Source organism: Crotalus tigris, unplaced genomic scaffold (assembly GCF_016545835.1).
Source record: "Crotalus tigris isolate CLP2741 ecotype Arizona unplaced genomic scaffold, ASM1654583v1 scf7180000017628.32516253702:7417878, whole genome shotgun sequence".
Taxonomy (NCBI): Eukaryota; Metazoa; Chordata; class Lepidosauria; order Squamata; family Viperidae; genus Crotalus; species Crotalus tigris.
The window spans coordinates 3861854-3881969 of record NW_024096523.1 but is presented as its reverse complement, the minus strand read 5'-3'; the positions used below and the strand labels follow the sequence as shown (position 1 = coordinate 3881969).

Genomic DNA, 20116 nt, shown 5'->3' with positions numbered 1-20116 from the left:
TGGCTAATGGCTCTTGGATAGGAGTTTGAACTTGGGGCAGTGTTTCTCAACCTTGGCCACTTTAAGATGTATGGATTTCAACTCCAGAATTCCCCAACAATTCAGCCAACATTTACAATAATGCTGGCTGGGGAATTCTGGGAATTGTGGTCCTCACTTCTTAAAATGGCCAAGCTTGAGGAACACTGCCTTGGGAAGATGCTAAAATAGGTTGTCCTTGAGTTGGAACCACAGCTGAGCCCAAAATTTCCGTTGCTAAGCAAGACGGTTAAGTGACTTTTGTCCCATTTTATTACCTTTTTTGCCACTGTCATTAAGTGAATCACTGCAGCTATTAAGTTAGTAACATGGTTGTAAAGTGAATCTTGCTTCCCCATTGATTTTGCTTGTCAGATGGCCGCAAAAGGGGATCACATGACCCCGGGGACACTGCAACCTTCATAAACACATGTCAGTTGCCAAGTGTCTGAATTTTGATCACATGACGATGGGGATGCTGCAATGGTTGTAAATGTGAAAAATGGTCATCGGTCACTTTTTTCAGTGGCATTGTAATTCTGAACAGTCAGTGAACAAATGATTGTAAGTGGCAGTTTACCTGTAGCAAGTTCTCATGCAGGCAGAGGTTTTACATAAGCCAATCCAGATCAACATGTAGGTCTAACAAGCATATTTAGAGCTCCAGAAGGTGATGACGAATACACTGCTCACACAAACAGCCACCAAGACCAGGGACTTGGCATGTATAAGTCAGTGAGCAGCCCACGGTGGGCAGCTGTTCCCGAGCAATGGCAAAGATCGTCCCCACCATCCCTCCCCATCTTCTCCCGCTTCCTGTGCCCCAGCTTGGTTTTATCTTTGGTCTTAGCATCAGATTAGTACATTACCAGACCAATCTCTGGAAACCTGTAGCTACCCACCCTTTATGGACCTTCATTCAGAGTCCAGAGGCATTCCTGTAATTGAAGACTAGACTGGTGCTTTGTTTTGTGTCATGCCAGCTTTTATACTTTAAAATGAAAAGAATTTTCACAGCAATAAAGTTAGGTGGAGTAGGAATCCTGGAGGTTCCAGGGAGGTGTTTGAAGACACCATGTCACCCCTGAGTTATGCTGACTCCTAATCTGCCTCTTATTGCAAGTCCTAAAAAAAAAAGGAGTGTTATATTAACTAATAACCACTTTAGATGTGACCACAAAGAGTCCACCCAGTTTAGCAATATTGTTTCCAAAGATTGCTCGTGTAATGTCTGTGTTCACACAACGCATTGAATCACAAACCTTTCGCCCCACATTTTAGCTTACCACATTTTACCAACTCAGCCTGTGGCTAATTTATGCTTCAGTGTAATGTGCAAATGTAGAAAAGTGAATCTGTTCCATAAATCGTGGTCAAATTAATTGTAAGTAAACATGTCACGCAAATATATATGGAGATAATCATCCAAGAAATGATTTTCCCAAAGGAGCTTTTTCGAAAGGGCAACTGGACTTTCTTGGTTTTTTTCTTTAAAAACATTTTCACTTCTCATCCAAGAAGCTTCTTCAGTTCTGCAAAGAGAAGCAAAACATGTTCAAAGAAAAAAAACAAAGTCCAATTGCCTTTTGGAAAAAGCACCTTTGGGACATGTCATGCAAATACAGTCCGTAAAAGATCTTCAGATAGCTACCTTCAACAGAAGTTCCCAATACACCTTTCCAGAGAGCATCCTTCCAAAATTACACACAGGATATAATTACGGGTACTCCTCGACCTATCAGCAGAGTTGGGAGTAGACTTTCCATTGCTGAGCAATACCGCCGTAAAACATGACATCATATGACCTCATTGCTTAGCAATGACAATCCTGGCAATTCTGTTTTTAAAGGAATTCCACAAGTCTTTAGCTGTGGACTCAGTCTAATCCAAGCCATTGCAGGCTTGGTATCTCCCAGCCCTGAGCCTTGGTAAGTTGTCAGGCGCAAAGAATCAAGACACCATGCTACGTTCCAGTTAAAGTGAATTATTGCTCATACCCCAAATTTCCATTGCTCAGCAAGACAGTTGTCAGGTTTGCCCCATTTTACAAACTTTCTTGCTACAGTTGTTAAGCAAGTCACTGCTGTTGTTAAGTTAGTAACACGATTGTTAAGTGAATCTGGTTTTCCCATTGACTTGTCAGAAGTTGAAAAAGGTGATCCCATAACCCTGGGACACTGCAACTGTCATAAATGTGAACCAGCTGCCAAGTTCCAGATTTTGATCATGTGACCATGGGGATGGTGCAATGGTCAGGAGTATGAAAATAGTCATGTCACTTTTTTTAGTGCTGTTATAACTTTGAAGGCTCGCTAAACAAATGCACAAGAATCCAATAACTAATTGTCATCGCTAAATTGACACTCGATAAGAGTTAATGGAATTCAAGAAGAGTAGTCTTAGAGTCAGACCATTTATAGGAACATTAATGACTCCAGGCTGATTCCTCTCTTGACTCTGCTCCCAGACTCTGTCTGTCCTTCTGCTACATAAGCTAAAGGACTACCTCCTCTTCAACTCTCCCTCCTTGCCTATGTCTCCCCATCTCTGCCCTTTTGGCTGCTCTGCACACTGCCTTATGGGATGGCAAACAACCCCAGAACCATGTGGCTATGAGGGTGCTTGCCACTCTGCAGCTCAGGGGAGCACCATAGCTGCTGGCCTTGTGCAGCCATCTTCCCCAAGTCTTGCAAGGAAACTTGCAAGAAAGCCTTGTGTGACCAGCAGCTGTCTTGCAAAGGGCCAGGCTGGCCGCGAAGTTCAGCTAGGATGACAGGCTGCGAAGTGCAGGGGGTCAAAAGGCATAGATAGGGGGAAGATTGGCAGGTGGGGAAAACTGAAGTACCCCTGTGGTTGTAAATGCAGGCAGGCTACCAAGCGCCTGAATTTTGTTCAAGTGTGACCCATGAGATGCTGCAACCACTATGTAACTTTGGGGGCCAGTTGTAAGTCCCTTCATTCAGCACCACCATCCCTTTGAACGAAGGGTTGTAACTTGAGGACTATTTATGTTCTGGATAGAAACAGTGACTGGGTCCATAAATTGTGTTCAACCAGAACTTACATTATTGTTTGGGGTTGTTTTGCATAAGGCCAGACTTGGTGATTTATAAACCATCCTCCCACTTAGCATAGTGTGAACGTCACCAGTGGTAGCTTTGTTTTGCTATAATTTAAATACATCCCTAAAAGAGCAGGGAGGGGGAATAGGAAGATAAATGTGGTAAATTTAAACCCTTTGCGTGATCCTCAACCTCCATATGGCTAGCTAGCCCTCGTGGCCTCCTTTCTGCTTCAAAACTAAGTTCCAGCTACTACTAGGAAGACCCACCAGGGAAAGGGGTTATAAATGTTCAGCTCCTGTTTTGGACGCCCTCCATCCAGCTCTTCCAATTCAGGGGTTCCATCTGTTAACTAAGCATTTGGGTTGAGATTAGCTGACTGTAAACAAGTTATTGGCTGTATTGTGTTTTTGTATTGTCGTTAATTTTATTAGCCACCTAAATGGTTATATGCAGAAAGGCAGGATACGCATTGAAAAATAAAAAAATAAAACAAGAAAATAATATTTAGTGGGGGACAGATTATCCCAGAGGCTCTTAAGAGCTAGTTCAGCAGCTCTGAAATAGCAGGATACAGCTCTTTGACATTCTAAACACGCAGAGTGAGAGACAAAAGATTTCACTTCCAAATCTCATGAGGTCTCTGTCACTCCCAAGCTCTGGAATAGCTCCCCTTGGGAATTGTATTATCTTTCGCTCTTTCCATCTTCAGATCAAGGCTTTCTCCTTCAACCAGGCCTTTTGAGTTTTGCGAACAATTCTGTTTTCTAGTTCATCCAGATTGCCCAGTGAGCTGCTGTCAGTGCCCAATGTGTAGAAAAGGAGGATATTAAACTGAAATGCATGCATCCCCATACAAGCAAGCAACATATAGATACATCCTGTTAGACTGAGGCTCTTCCTTACTTTGAAGGTCTCATCTTTGAAGGGACTAGAATCAGGAAGCTGAGAAAAATTAATCCAGCAATTTGTGTCAGTAGAGGTCATGGGAAAGGACTACAGCTAGGCATATAAGACACTGAAGCATTCGTTACAGACTGATGTCTATGAAGATTTCCAGTCATCCAGGTCATGGTTGTCCCAAAAGTGCTTTTTCAAAAGGCAGCTTGACTTTGTTTTTTCCTTGAAGACAAACTGAAGAAGCTCCTTGGATGAGAAGCGAAACGTCTTCAGGGAAAAAACAAAGTCCAGCTGCCTTTTGAAGAAGCACCTTTGGGATATTACAGACTGAGTTGATGGTGAGCACAATTCATAGATGGGATGATGGTTCATCAACACTGCAGAATTAAACAATCAGAATAGAGCTGGAAGGGATCTTGGGGGTCTTCTAGCCCAACCCCTCTGCTCAAGCAAGAGACTTTATACCATTTCAGACAGGTGGCTGTCTAGTCTTTTCTTAAAACCTCCAGTGTTGAAGCACCCACAACTTGTGAAGGCAAGTTGTTCCACTGGTTAATTGTTCTAACTGTCAGGAAGTTTCTCCTTAATTCCAGGTTGCTTCTCTCCTTGATTAGTTTTCGTCTATTGTTTCTTGTCCTGCCTTCAGGATGCTTTGGAGAATAGCTTGACTCCCTCTTCTTTGTGGCAACCCCTGAGACATTGAAAGACTGCTATCATGTCCCCCCTAGTCCTTCTTTTCTCTAGACTGGCCATACCCAGTTCCTGCAACTGTTCTTCATATGTTTTTAAATGACATGGAAAGATCTGATCCAAGTGTCCCCTTTGCTTTTTTTAATTTTCCTTTGTGTTGTTTTTAATTGGGAGAAGATATACAGAAGAAAAGATAATGGCTTAAGTAGCACAGCTTAGAGATAGCTATAGAGTCCTCAACTTACAGCCACAAGTGGGACCACCAACGTGGTTGTTAATCGAGTGGCATCCAATTTTACATTCTTTTTTGCCCAGGTTGTTATGCAAATCACTGCAATTGTTAAGCAAATCATGCGGTCATTAAGCAAATCTATATTCCTGCATTGACTTTGCTTGTCAGAAGTTGGTAGGTTGCAGATGGTGATCACATGACCTTGGGAAGTTGCATCCATTGTTTGGCAAATAAATTATTATTATTATTATAAAGCATTCACATATGAAACAACAAACTAACAATCAAGAGAAATAATAAAAAGAGAATAGAGACAGAAGTTTGAAAAGGTATAAAGAAAAAGAAAGGAAAATGCAAATATATACAAAGAATGACATCTGACTTCTTCTTCCAAGGATACAAAGAACGCTTACATTTGACACTTAGTTGTTTAAGACTATAATAAAATGTCCATTTTCCGCAAAAAAAAAGAAGAAAAGGGGATTTCCTCCCCCCCCCTTTACACTTTTAACAATCATCAAATGCACATGACAATTTTTTTTCTGCAACCATTGTAAATCCAGGCTGGTTGCCAAGACCCAAATTTTGATCATGTGACCATGGCCATGTTGCAACAGACATAAGTGTGAGAACTGATTGTAAGTCTTTTTTCACTTTCATTGGAACTTGAGCAGTCACTAAACAAATGTAAGATGAGGACTACCTGTGTCATCTGCTTAGATCAGGGGTCTTCAAACTTGGCCCTTTTATGACTTGTGGACTTCAACTCCCAGAATTCCTCAGCCAGCATGCCTGGCTGAGGAATTCTGGGAGTTGAACTCCACAAGTCATAAAAGGGCCAAGTTTGAAGACCCCTGCCTTAGCTGTATCTTAGTTTAGGTCTAACCTTTAAAATACACAAAGGATAGTCTGAAACCAATCATTCTAATGGACATTTCCTAAAGCAGTGATGGCGAACCTATGGCACGCGTGCCAGAAGCTGCACTCAGAGCCCTCTCTGTGGGCACGTCTTCTGCCACTGCCAGCTCAAGCAAGTCCATTAGGCCACTGCTGGCACCCAGAGCGGCGGCCCCACCCAGCACAAAGGAGGCAAAGGAGCTGGCTAGCAAGCTCGAGTAGAGGTGGTAGAGCACGCCCCCATGCGCTTACTGGCCTCTGTGTGCGGGGGCTGATGGTGTCAGGCAGCAGGCGCCCCTGCCTCGCCTTGCCCCGCAGCAATGGCACCCCTGCCTCACCCTACAGGACAAGCCTCCTGACCACTGCCCCACTCACCAGAGACCCCCCTGGATCTCCCCCAATCCTGCCCAGCCCCCACAGGAGTCCCCCCCATGAGCAATATTAAGGCAGCCATGCCCACTCCAGCCATGCCCACTCAGTCTGCCATGACCACCACAGCCATGCCCACCCAGTGGGCCACGCTCCCCCCCTCGAGGGCACCACAATGCTGATGCAGCCCTGGCACTTTGCGATAAATAAGTGGGTTTTGGGTTGCGGTTTGGGCACTCGGTCTCTAAAAGGTTCGCCATCACTGTCCTAAAGTAATGTCTCAGTTCTTTTTCTCTCCATCAATACTGTCTATTATATTAATAATAATTTTAAAATATAATTCTACATGATTGTTTGGTGCATTGTGCTGGCTGCCTTCCACCTCAGTGGCTCCTTGCAGTGAAGTTGTGTGGTGTGTGCATGTCACCATTTTGCCCTGCCACAGAGATAAAGGTCTGGTCACTGCTAGGTGTTGCTGATCTACAGCTCCCAAGATCTTTCATCTTTGGCAGGGATGACAGAGTTGTTTTTCAGTAACATCTGGAAGGTTGCACATTTATCACTCGTGTATATGATGGCACTGCTGGAAGAGAAGGGAGAATAATTTTATTTTTTGAGGGCAAGCACCCACATGTTTCTCTCCCAAGGGTGTGTTTAAAAAAAATCAAATTAGCAGCAACACAAGCTCTGCCCAGTTTTTCATCTGATACCTCCTATACCTCTCTCATGTTCCTGTCTTGTGCACACAGCTCTAAAGAGAAAACGACTACACAGTTAAGGAAAAAAAAAAAAAAGGTTTAGTGCATTAGACTTACAGTCTGGAGAGCAGAGCTGAGGGATATTCCTGGCCAAAAAGCTGATTGTGTGTCCTTGGGCCCTGAGGCTTATACATGCAGCTTTGAGCTTCTTGGAAGAATGGGTAAAGAGTAAGTTAGATACATAAATTGAAGGGTAAAAATTTAGCCATCCTTGATTAAAATTAAGCAGTTGCCAATGAGTGTTCAAGAAAAGAAAATATCCATAGGCACAAATGGCAAACCAGCCATCTTCTACCTTAAAAAAACAGGGAGAGCCTAAATAAGCATAGAAATATTTAGTAGGTGCTTTTTACCGGGTCTCTAAATTATAGATTCCAGAGAAAGGATTTGTTGGACAAAAAGGCAAATGAGTCTCTTGGGTTCCATGCACCAAAATGAATACTTGAGCCCTGTCAAGAGTGGGCTGTGTTTTGATCAATGTTTCTTTCTGTTTTTTTTCCCTCCTCTTTCTCTCTTTCTCTCAATCTCTTTCAGAGCTACTTTAGCAGCACTTTTCTCTGGAACACTTTTCAAGTTCTGTATTTAATGGAAATCAAAAACAAAACAAAACCCCCACCAGACACATACACACACACACACACACACATGTATGACAAAAAAGAATCTTTTTGTTCGCTTGTTTCTTGGTTGGTTCATTTCCTTTTTTTTTTCCTAAGAAAACAAAACAAAACAAAAAAAGAGAAAAAGAAAGAAAAGAAGGAGGGGAAAAGAGACAGAGGCAAACGCCCCTACCCCTTTCTTTAAAAACAAAGAAGAAAGGAAAAAAAGAAAATATGATGAGGAAAATCAATAAACTTGCTTTCTTTGATAATGGCACGGGGGGGGCAGTTTTTGAAGCAGACTGTCGGGAGCTCCCTCAATCTACAGCCCAGCAAAAAGACAATCGAAAACCCTTGCAGACACCCAAGTCAAGTGGCAGAATGGAGGGTGCCGTTCCTCTCATCATCCACCCATCCACAGCATGCAGACGAGAAACACTCCAGAAGGCAACGGACAGAAACCAAGGACAGCCAGAGGGAAGGGGACATTAATTTTTGCTTTTTTTTTTTTTTTGATGGTGGGGTGGAAGGTGTTGGGGAGGGAAAACAGTGTGATCAGTGGATGCCAATGAAAACTCATCAAGGAAGACTGAAGATTTGCCTTTCTCTTCCTTCTCCACCTCTTCCTCCTTCCCCTTATGTCTCCCTCCTTTTGTGCAGATTTCTTTAATTCTTTTTTTTTTTACTCCCCAGTGGTTGGTTGGTTGGTTGGTTTGCTTTTTTTTTTTTAAACAAAAAAACCCAAAACTTTGTTGCTTAATTTCTTTGGGGAGCCCAGAAGATTTTACAAGTCTATGAATCAATCTTGGAGACCACCATCTTCTCCCAGTAAGTAATTTTATGACTGCAACCCTCCTTGCTTTCCTTGGCATCTTTTCCCATTCCATGGTGGGCGGGAGATTGATTTGTGTTTTCTGATTGGCTACTTCCATTCCTACCTGTTCTTCCTATCATCTCTGCTAAAGGGACTAGAAAACTGTTGGTAGATAATTTTGTAGCCTCTGAGCAAAACTGCAGTGAAGCACTTTAAAAAACCCCATGTTGCAAAAAAAAAAAAAAAGAGGAACTTGTTGATTGATACACCTGGTGCTCGTGACTTTATTACTGAAATGTTCTTTTTTGCCTTGTGCTGTTGCGAAAACCAACACTCCTACCTGCTTTATAGACAGAAACTCATTCACTCAGTTATGCATCAATTGCACAAGGAACTAACGTACCACTTTTGTATCAGTCATCATGTATTTTGCCATGAAGTGATCAAACCACACTTTGTTTCCATCGATCATTGTGGGAGAAGCCATTCCATTCCTGGTGCTCTCCCAGCTCCCATGATGCTCTAACCAGCTTGCACCCAGAACTTGGAGGGGAAATGGAGCAAGCTGCCTTGGTCCACTTATGTCAAACTGCACACCAGCTGGATTCACACATTGTGCTGAGTTGTTATTTAGTTTGTTCAGTTAGGCTTGATCTGTTGGGTAAACCCAGTGCCTGTCAATTTGTAAAATCAAATGGCTTGTGGGTTAACTGGATCATAGTTTGAGGTTTATTCAAGAAAGTGCTGTTAAACCAAAATCTTGGCTTAGCATGCTACACAATGAACATCAATGGCTCTCCTAAGTTTCAGAAGTAGCTTTTCCAAATCTACCTGAAGGCATTAAACTTAGGATCTTTTGCAAGCAAACAAGATACTTTACCACTGATATATCCTCCCACCCAAAAAATTGCCCCGAGTTGGATAGATTATTGTCAGCAAAAAGTAGTGGGGGTAAAGGGATGGAAGCACCTGTTTTTTCCTCCCAAAATACATCTTGTTCATGTAATGATTCTGGCAGCTATTGTTCCTTTTTCAGCTGCCCTGTTTTATGACTTTTTCGTACTGTTGAATGTTGGACAAACAGTCTGTGGACCTTCTAGACTTGGCTTAAAGGTATATATGTTCAATGAGGCTAGGAGGATTAGGGACATAATTTACACTATCTTCGGTCCCACTGGACATCAAATAAATAATCATAAAAATTATTGCAAACAATTGTTTAGTTGATTTTTAATTAAGATTTTATGATACATTTGGGTTTTACTTGTGGATGTCTCCTACTTTGAGCATTATTATTATTTAAATACATAACTGCTTGAGGAATCCCTCTTACAAGGTACTTCTGCCCAAAGTATCCTTGTTTTGCTCTGAGCTGTTTTCACATGTTTCCTTAAACATTGTGGTTTGCTTGGATTTGGCTGAGCAGTAAATATATATATACCCAGCTGGTTATGATCTGTTTTAGCCCAATAAGGGAACCAAGCCAAAATCATCTGCTTGAATCTTCTTTAAGTTGGTTTTTTTTTACTGTAAACTTCCTGGAAATAACCTTAAGTATTGGGCAGCATACAAATCCTGTGAGTAAATAGTATGGAAAGAACTGAATGGAATGTATGCATCAGAACAGTGCAGTTAATCCCACAGAACAGGGAGTCTGTGTTGCAATTCCAGATGTAACATCAAGACCAGGATCAAAGTTTCAATAGAGTTAACTGATAATTGGATTCTGACAGCCTGTCTGGATGTGTCTCCGATTCACTGGGTCCTGAAGATATTTTTTTGCCACAGAGATAGTTGCTGATAGGGAAACTCTGTTTTTCTTTCTCCTCATTTTCCCTAGTTGAGATGGTTGAAGGACCATCAGTGGTCTATCCTACTCCTTCAGAACCTCCACTTGGTATAAGCTCATTCTCTAAAAGTCGGGAAACTGGTCTTCCAGATGCCATTGCTGTGGAGTGACCATCATCTTTGGCTATTGGTCATGCTGTATGTGACTAATGGAAGCTTAACTCCAGTCCTGCTGTTCTCCCATGCTTGCTCAAGCAGGAGAAACATCATGCAGATAAATTTATACCCCTCCCAGCAAATTTATAGCATCTTTTGTTCTTTTCCAACCTCTCTGAATTCCTGTTCCACTCAGCCCTGCAGACCTTGTCCTTGTTCCATTGTTTGTGTGTGTGAGTTTTCTGGCTGCACTATATTGAGGTATGCACCTGTGCCTTTAATCCTCTTGATTAGGTTGTTCCACCATGTGCACACACCTCCTCCCCCTCTCTCCCCCCCCCCTTCTCACCATCAGAAGGCCTTTTCCTGGAGTGCAGATGCCTGTCTGGATTTTGCCCCCTTTCCTCCTGTGTTTTTCAGCTTTAATCAGGATGTACTCAAAGCCATCAGGGGCTGGGTAATTTGGCACTAATTGCATGCCAGGTTTGTTTCTCACCGGCTTGTTCCATTTCAGAGAAGGAGCTTCTCTTTTTTAACAATCAATCGATAATGGATTAGCATACTGAAACAGCCATATTAAAGTCACATTAAATGCTCATTTAAATCCATTCACGGGAAAGGGAGGGAGGGAGGGAGGGTGGCAGATCAGCTTGGGTACTTCTTTAATGCAGATGTAGCGAGGTGGGGCCCTCCAGCTGTGTGGCACTAGCACTCTGAGTGAACCCCCAGAATTGCAGGAAGGATGTAGTCGAGCATACCCAAAAGGGTGAGGCCAGCCAGTGATGCTCTAATGCTTAGCTTCTGGCCCCTGGAATTAATCCCCAATACCTGTGCATTAAAAATAATATTCTGAAAGGAAAAGCAAAGAGGGAAGGATGACAAATGTTGGGGAAATCATTTGTTACTTAATGTCAGTGCTGTGTGGGCTCGAGAGGAATTATTTTGGGGGGAGTATACCAAGCCCCAGCGTTGGTTCATTTTAGGCATCTTTTTAAAAACTACTCTTTGTCCATAGGTCTCCCCTTGGTACTTCTATATTAATGGGCTGGGTTTATTCTATTGTTACCCGTTCTTCAAGGCTTTAGCTCTGTTTTCATGCTGGGGAGATGTTACGATAAAGCATTTTGGGATTTTGTATCATGAAAAGCAGTATAGAAATGCAATTAATTAATGAGTGAATAACTCCTTGTAACCATAACCTACTGAATTCACGAAGCTGCCTTGTTCTGAATCAGGAGATATATGGGTTCAGTTTGCCCAAGATTGCCTATGTGAACCCTTGCCCAAATGCAGAGATTTCAATATCCAACCAACATACCAGGAGTGTGTGTGTGGGGGGGGGTGTATTCAGCTAACAGCCCTACTTCTTCCTTTCTGGCAAAGTCTTCTCATTGTTGATTAACGATCCTTTCATCCGGTGTACCTGGCACTCCCTCCTTTTGTTAGATATCTGCTGTGCTACTCAATTCAACCCTTGCTATCGAATTTGGTAATCAGCTTTCAGGTGAACCCAGATTTCCCCCCCCCAAAAAAAGGAAAGATGTTGGCACAAAGAAAGCCAACTTGCCCAGGCTGTCCTTGGAGAGCTCACTTTGTTCTTCCAGTGCAGATTTAGCAGAGCTTCCTAGCAGCAGAGTCTCTTTCAAGCCCTCTCTGGATGGCGATGGCAAGGAGCAAGGACAAAAGAACCAAGGACTATCTGAATGCAAAGCATGTTTCTGAGGATGAGCTATTGCTTTTTCCCAGAATGCGGCTTCTGGAAAATTTCTTTCCCCCAGTTTTTTTTTTTGTTTTGTTTTTTTTAAAGAACCATGTTTGCACATCCCTCAAGGCTACAAAGATTGTCTGGAAGTACGTGGGCTGATCCGTGCCTACTGAAATCTCAAAGGCCAGAGGGGAGGCTGCTGAGTCAGATTCCTGGTGGTCACGGATTCGGTATCTTGCATAAGACTGTGGTCCCTCATGGCAGTAAATAAGCAAATGTGTTCCTCATTTAATTTGCATCTCCTGTTAAGGCAACAGAATTAGCAAGTCACAAAGAGGATTCAAGCCAATTCTCCCTGGCAGACTGGATATCTTTGCATAGGAGCTTTTGTCTTGCTCTTGGGCAAACCTGTGAGCCATTTGCCTTCTCCAGGCACATTCTGAAGAGGTGCCTTCTGGACAGAACATTCATCTTGACAGTTCTTCTGAGTTCCCAAACCAATTAGCTGTAACCCCAGCCGGGTCTTTCAAAATGCTTTGGCCATGCTTCCATCAGCCTTATCTTTTGGCAGTGCTGGTTAGCGCTGAGAGGTGTGGAGGTTCAGATTGCAGGAGAGTCCCACAAGTCTGGAGAAGACTGGGCTGTGATTGTCTTGAACACTTATCTCCATCCCTCATTCTGTTTTTTCCTCCCTCTAATGGGAAGCTAGAAGTCCTCAGAATCTTAACAGGAAGGAGAAAAATTGGAAGCTTACAGCCCACAGCTGATATTCCCTTTCCTTTCAAGGCTTCCATAATTGTCTCCAGACATCTCGAAAGCAGTCGCATTTGTGCTGCAAAGGCCATCTGTATGTGGGCGCAGGCTCTGCAGAGTTTGCCCTTCCTCTTCCTTGTAGATGTAAACCTATTTATGCCACAAAACCTTCCACTAGGTCTAACTAAAGGAACTGTCTATATTAATGTACTATTTGGGGACTTGGAAATATTTTTACACATCAATCATGCTTAACTCATAGCTGTGGGGATTGTGCACATGCAGAGGTACACACACATGCTTCAGAATATCAGAAGTCTCTTAGGCAGATTCCCTCTCGCTTCTGTCTTGCCCACTTTTGTCCTTTTGCTTGCCTTCTCCTCTTGGCCCAAGACAAACAACAAGCTAGAAGGATCTCCAGGGAGGGCTGGAAGACGCCTGCCGGAAACTCAAGAGAGCTGCAGTCAATCAGTGGAAGGCAAATGAGCAGTCATAGTTGCTGGGGTTATCATTCTAAACTAACCATCGTTCTCTGGCTTTGAACTTAGGATGCCATGTGGATCCAGCCATATAATGGCCCTGTATCAGTAGTAAAAGTCAGAGTGAAGTATTCTGCTAAAGCAAGATGTGGTTTGGATGTGGCTTAATCTATTACATAAACCCACCTATTGGGGTTTGTAAACTGTATTTTATGGCTTAGTATTCAACAAGCCATAGGCAAACCATGATTCAGTGCAATGTACAAATCTAGCCAGAATGCTTTTGGTTAGCTCTGGGTGAGGAGCAAAGAGAGACAGCTACTGGCATCCTTGGTCTGGTCAAGACAATCTCTTATTTGCCTAGTCCAACTCATAGAAATGGTTTATTGCCTCAAAGAGGTAAAGAATGTTCCCATAAGGGGGAGCAGAATTTATGCCTTCCAAAGAACATATGAATTAGGGCAATGTTCTCAACCTTATCCATTTTAAGAAATGTGGACCAACTCCCAGAATATCCCAGCTAGCAATGCTGGCTGGTGTATTCTGGGAGTTGAAGTCCACACCTCTTAAAATAGCTAAAGTTGGGGAACACTGTATTAAGGGAAAGCTGTACTAAGCTATAATGTAGTTTTTTTGTTTGTGAATTAGCATGCGGTGTGAACCAAGCTCCAGTAACTTGTAAACTATACATGATGGCTCCTTACAAGGTGCGCAGCTATGGGTAATACAAGGCATGGTTTAGGTGGAAGCTCTCTCAGACGGTTATCTTAGTTGTGTGGAGAGTTCAAAGTCAGTGGGAGAGGCTCCTCTCTTCCACAGGACTTAGGACTAAGGAGCCAAATCCAAAATATCTAGGCATTATGCCAAGAATTGGGAGTTGGCAGGAGTCCATAAATACTGATCTCAAAATCCAATCCAGAAGCCAGATTGCTGAGTTGAGTCTCATATCCTTCTAACTGTGGCTTCTTGGGATAACTGCAAAATGGTATTTGATGGGCTTTATACAGTGCACTAAGCCACATTCTGATTCAACAGTTAAATTAACCACAGTGGGCTATGTTTATACAATATGCAAAGCTATGAGCCAGGGTTTAGGAACCACTAGCTCTTGTTTCGTACAACATTAAATAGTAGAAAAGCAAACCATGTTATAACAATGAAGGACTTTCATGATCTGAGAGGCCCTTCAGATATGTCAATGAACTGCCAGAATTCTAGCTGGCATGATCACTGTTAAGGGCACCCAGCTTGTTTAGCATGATAAGGAGAACTAATTTATATAAGTTTCTCACCACCAGTGCCCCTATATCCATGACGCAGATTGTCTGGTAACAGAACCATATTATGGCCACGTTTTTCTGGTCTCTTCTTTATGTAGCTCATTCATCTTGGGGTAGAGTGTGGCCACCAATCCATCTACATCGGGGGTCTTCAAACTTGGCCCTTTTATGACTTGTGGACTTCAACTTCCAGAATTCCTCAGCCAGCATGCGGCTCAGGAATTCTGGTAGTTGAAATCCACAAGTCATAAAAGGGCCAAGTTTGAAGACCCCTGATCTACATCTTCCTCCCAGGTCTTGGGCCTGCCTAAGATCCAGTAGGTAGGAAATGGTAGTGTGGATAATCTAAAGGCAAAGATGGGAAAAGGGGCTTCCATTTCTTCCTAGAACATTATCAAGGTAGCCATTCCTCCTGCTGCTACCTACTGGCATCCATTTTGATGCCACTTCTAAGCTTCTTGCTCTCCAACACATACCTTTTGCAGCTCTCCCATGTTAATTAAGCTGAACAAGGCTGTCCTCGTCACAGTCTCTATGACAACTGATCCCTCCGTTCTCCTCATCCTTTGACTCCCTAGGACGCCTGTCACTCTGCTTCTTCTGCCTGAGGGCCTCCATCATTTTTTCACAGGAGGGTTAAGTGCTCCATGCCTCTGCATTTTTATGCCTCCTGATCCCCACGTGGGTCAGCCTCTGAAAGCTACAAAGTCTGGTTTATGGTGTCTGAAAGAAGCTCTTATCTGCTTCTGCTCAGACTGAAAAGCCTCTGTAGTGAAACTAGGGCCACGCATTGATTCAGTCTCACAATTGCTGGGTTACCCGATATGTTAAACCATCAGCCCATAAAGAAAAGTAAACTCTGGCGTTCACATTATATGCTATGTCCAAACAATTAACATCAACTTGCAGTTTGTTTATTTTTGTTTGTTTATCTTGCAGAATTTCTACTTCTCATGGTTCTGTAGTTACACAAATTCTGGGTGGCTCACATAAAATTTTCATACATGCAATCAATTAACACAATAGACATCATCAAAGCAGCACAAGACAGGCCTTGTACTCTAAAACCCAATGCATTATCAGTCTTCCTGTTTAAGTAATGGAACTAACTGGACTTCAGATGGGATTCTAGTAATGGATCCACCCAGAAAAGGCCTCCCTAAAGTCTCCTGCTTCTTCAATATCCCAAGGGAAGGGATTTAAACCACCACTTAATCAGGTGCAGCAGGCTCCCTTTAGAGAAGGTGGCCCTGTAGGAAGTCTGGATCCAAGCTTCATAAGTCACAATCAGCATTTCAGTTGTATCCAGAATCACACTGGCCACTAATGCAGGTGTACTGCTGCTAAAACTGACTGCAGTCTATGACAGCTAAATGTAGTCTTCAAGGGCCTCCTAGGTAGAGTCCATTGTAGTAATCCAATTTTGAGATAATCGCAGCAGAAGAAACTCCTATTCTCAAAAAGAGAGACTTGGTTTCTATATTTCTATATCAGGCTGGAATTACAAAATACAAAACAATGGTTCTACATCTAGTATAATGTAGACACCCAGTCCCTGGATGGGATATTTCTTCAACGGCAACTTCGTATGTTGTACTTCTTTCTCAAGCTCGTTGGGTTTTTTCCTATGCTGCCAATTCCCAAAAGCTCTAAGTCAGCACTGGCCTGTATTTTCATAAGGCTGACAAACTATCTTGTATCAATGGCAAAGAGGAGGGTAAAATATGTGGTTTATTTTTGGCTTAGTGTGTTGTATGAAACCAGCTATGGCTTATTCAATAAGCTACAGTTAAACCATGATTCAGTGCAATGTGTGAACCCAGCCAAAACACCTTTCACTGCCAGTTGTTGGACAAGAAAATGCCTGTCATCCTTCTTGTAGGCTTTGCAAAGGCCTGATCCAGACAAGTTTGTGATCTCTTGATTTCATGCACTAGGAGCTAATTCACTGCTCACTGTCAGGAGTTCGATCCTGACTGGCTCAAGGTCAACTCAGCCTTCCATCCTTCTGAGATTGGTAATGAGGACCCAGATTGTCAGGGCAATAAACTACTCTGTAAACTGCTTAGAGACGGCTGTAAATCACTGTGAGACGGTGTAGAAGTCTAAGTGCAATTGCTATTACCCCTAACCCATTTGGGGCGGGCTGAAAGGAGTTGGGTTTGGCAATAGGATGCCCTAATTTGTTCCTCCCTCTGACCTTAGTTTTTCTTCTCGACCAGAAGAATTTCCCCATTTCGTGGCCACCCAGAAATTGATCACGTCTTTTGTCTTCCGTGCATTTTAGTGCAAATTTTCAAATTGGGGATTTTGTTTGAACCCACTGTGATCAATCATCTGAATGGAATTGACTTTCCAAATCAGATTGGAAAGCTAAAATGACCTGGATGCCCCTGAATCAGTCAGATACTGCAGAAAAGCTTCTGTGCATGTGAAAAAGAAACTTTTTTTTCTTATATTGATTGTGAATATTGAGCCAGTTTGATTTTGCAAGTTATATTGATGAGGAATATTGAGTCAGTTTGATTTTGCAAGTTGATTTGGACTGAAATTAATCCATTTACCATTTATAGAGAGCACTTCAACGCTTATAGGTAAATCTTCAGAAGGCATTGAATATCATTGTTCCAGGCTCCTTTCCTTCAATCCAATACTATCCAATTGCTAGCTGAGATCTAACAACTCTGGAGGACACACTATTGGAGAAGGTTGTCTTAGATTAAAAACCTAACCTCCAGCTCATCCAATTTGAGTCAACCAAGCCACACTGCAGATGCACATGTGGAAGGCACATAAGGCCAAGCACATAGACAACCAGTAAGCCTTGTGCTTTGACCCAAGACCATGAGTTGCAGAACCTCTAATTGCAAAGGTGTCCAGCCTTGGCAACTTTAGGATCTGTGGACTTCAACTCCCAGAATTCCCCAGCCCGGAAGATGCTAGACTGATCTCCTGGAAACCCTATCTGAAGCATGATAGGGTTAGGAAAAGCCTTTGTGTACAAAGTTGGAGAACTGTGTTTTAAGTAATGGATACCAAGATTTTGAGCCATGGATGGCAGGAACAGAGGCTGCAGGCAATATGCTTTAGAGCAGTGTTTCTCAACCTCAACCACTTTTAAGATGTGAAGACTTCAACTTCCAAAAAGAAGCGTGGTTGGCTGGGGAATTCTGGGAGTTGAAGTCCACACATCTTAAAGTGGCTGAGGTTGAGAAACTCTGCTCACTTGGAGATGTGTAGACTCGAACTCCTACCGGCTGGGAATGCTGGGAGTTGGAAGTCCACATATCTTCAAGTGACCAAGGCTGAGAAGCATTGCTTTAGAGAGATCCTCGTTTGATCGTCCATGTATAAATGTTTTAAATTAAGTAAATAAATCTAAAACCACATTGCATTTTAACCCTACTTTGAAAAAAGCAGAATATTCTTGTTGTTGTCATTCACTATCTATGTCCCTTATTTGCATTACCCAATTGTGATTCTTTTCCCTTAGGCCAGGGGTAGGCAACCTTGGCTGTTTTATGACTTGTGGACTTCTACTCCCAGAATTCCTGGGCCAGCATGGCTGGCTCAGGAATTCTGGGAGTTGAAGTCCATGAATCATAAAAGAGCCAAGGTTGCCTACCTTTGCCTTAGGCTGTTCCCCAGCACAATGATCTGCCTCATTTCACTTGCTAAACTTTCTTTATTTCTGTTCTCAGTTTCTGTTACCCAAAGGAAGAAGATCCTTCTGGTCACCACCCTTGATATAAGCTTGCAACAGACTGGCTCCTTGTGACCTTTTTCTTTGCTGGAATGGGGTGGGAGACAAGGAAAGATCTACCAGCGAAGACCACCACCACCGATCAAGAGATTCCAGCAAGACAACGGAAGATTTGCATCACCTTTGGGGAGCTCTCCCCACGCTCCCTGGCTCCTGTTACTGCCGCTCTCTGCCCCCTTAGTGCTAGATGACCTGGAGAAGCTGGCAAGTCTTCTCCATCGGAAGCAAGGAGGGAGGGCGGGTTGAGGGCAACGGGCCTTTTCTATCTGCACAAAACCAGCAATTGTAAATACTTTTCAAAAATGTAAAAAGAAAAATTACAAAAGAGCAAACACCATGAAGATGTATACTCCCATACACACACGCACACACACACACACACACTCAAAATCTGAAATGTTTTGAAGACAAAAAAAAAAAAAAAGAGGCCAGAGAGTCATAGCAGGAGAGAAGCTAATTGTGTCGGATATGCACTGAGAAATCTATTTGCAGATTGACAAAAAAGTAACAAGAACCTATTTATTGTATATAATGTTTTATTATAAATCGTGAATTGTATATTGCATCTGTACATCTGCTGTGGTTTTGTGATGTGCAAATTTCAGCATGGGTTTCATTGAGGTTTTCAGTTGCTTTTCTATTGTTTGGGGGAGTTTAAAAAAATTGTTTTGGGTTTGTCTGGGTTTTTTTTTTTTTTTGGCAGGACACACCCAAAGACCCAAGTTTGTATTTAAAAAAAAAAACTAGGGAAAAAAATAGATGAGCTAATACACCCTTTCGCTGAAGAAGGGGGGAGGGAGGGAGGAAAAGGAGCGAAGTTTTCTGAGTTCTCATTGGCCACCTGTAAGCCCAAATGAGTACAGTATTCCCTCCTCTGCGTGTGCCCCTTTATGCCAGTGCTGAGCTCAGGGTGTGTGCGTGCGCGTGTACGCATGCGTGCGACTCCCCGCTCTCCCCCCCCCGCCCACCTTTTGTCCTGCTCTCTATTCCCTCCTTTTCCTGTTTTGGAAACTTCCGTACAGCTTTGTGGATCGTGCAGAAAAGAAAAAAAAAAGGAAAAAAAAAAACCCACCCCATCCTGTGTTGTCCATTGTGCATCTAAATATACCAGCCTTGGTAGTTGCTTGGAGACGAACACACTCAAATCCTCGGGATTGGCACCATCTAAGCCGCTGCTGCTTGCTTGATTCCTCTCCCTGGCCAAAAAAATCGTCTTTGTCCAGCCCCCGAGTCCCCCCCACCACTTTTTTTTTCTTTACTGCTCCCTCTCCCGCACCCCAATTGGTCTTTTTGTGTATTTAGGAAGGAATTTTTAATAGACACTTTTTATATTAAAAGAAACCTATATATTGAGTGACGAGGCTGCCTCGTGTGCTTCTGTTAGCTGTTTGGTTGGACGCTGCTTGGGGGATCGGGGGGGGGGCAAAAGGGGGAGATGGCTTCGCGGGGGCGCTGCTGGCGGGGCGGGACAGGCGAGGTGGCTGCAGAGCTCGCTCTTGGCTGCGCCCCACAACAGCTCCAGGGGAATCGAGCCCAGCTTCCCGGCGCTGGCATCCAAGAGGCCGACTGAGTTCGCACCGCAGATGTGAACACATCCACGGCGACAGCCTTCGCACGTGGAGCAGCTGAAAGCAGGGCCGAGATTTGGGCTGCTTGCAAGGCAGCGTCCCTGAAAAGCAGAGCCTCTCTTTTCCCCTGTCGACGCTCCTGCTCCAAAGCCTCCGACCCCTCCATTCTAGCAAAGCACTGCCTGCTTTCCTTTTTTCTCCTCCTTTCCCTCGGTCCCTACTCAGTTTGGGTGATGGATGAGATTTCTCCTGGCTCGCGTTTCAAAGGCGCTGCCAAAAGCCCCC

At 43.3% G+C, this 20116-nt stretch overlaps 1 protein-coding gene across 11 annotated transcripts in view; it reads left to right on the top strand.

Annotated features, from left to right (window-relative positions):
- AHDC1 (AT-hook DNA binding motif containing 1) overlaps positions 1-19620 on the top strand; it is a 226288-nt gene extending 206668 nt beyond the window's left edge. For 9 of the 11 annotated variants that reach the window (XR_005555618.1, XR_005555616.1, XR_005555619.1 and 6 more), the window contains 2 exons: positions 7461-8353; positions 18202-19620. The gene's annotated coding sequence lies outside the window, so the exon portion shown is untranslated. Of the gene's footprint in view, positions 1-7460; positions 8586-18201 lie in introns of those variants that run through there. The other 2 variants (XM_039334260.1, XM_039334259.1) reach the window with 2 other exon arrangements.
- Positions 19621-20116: the final 496 nt, after the last annotated feature.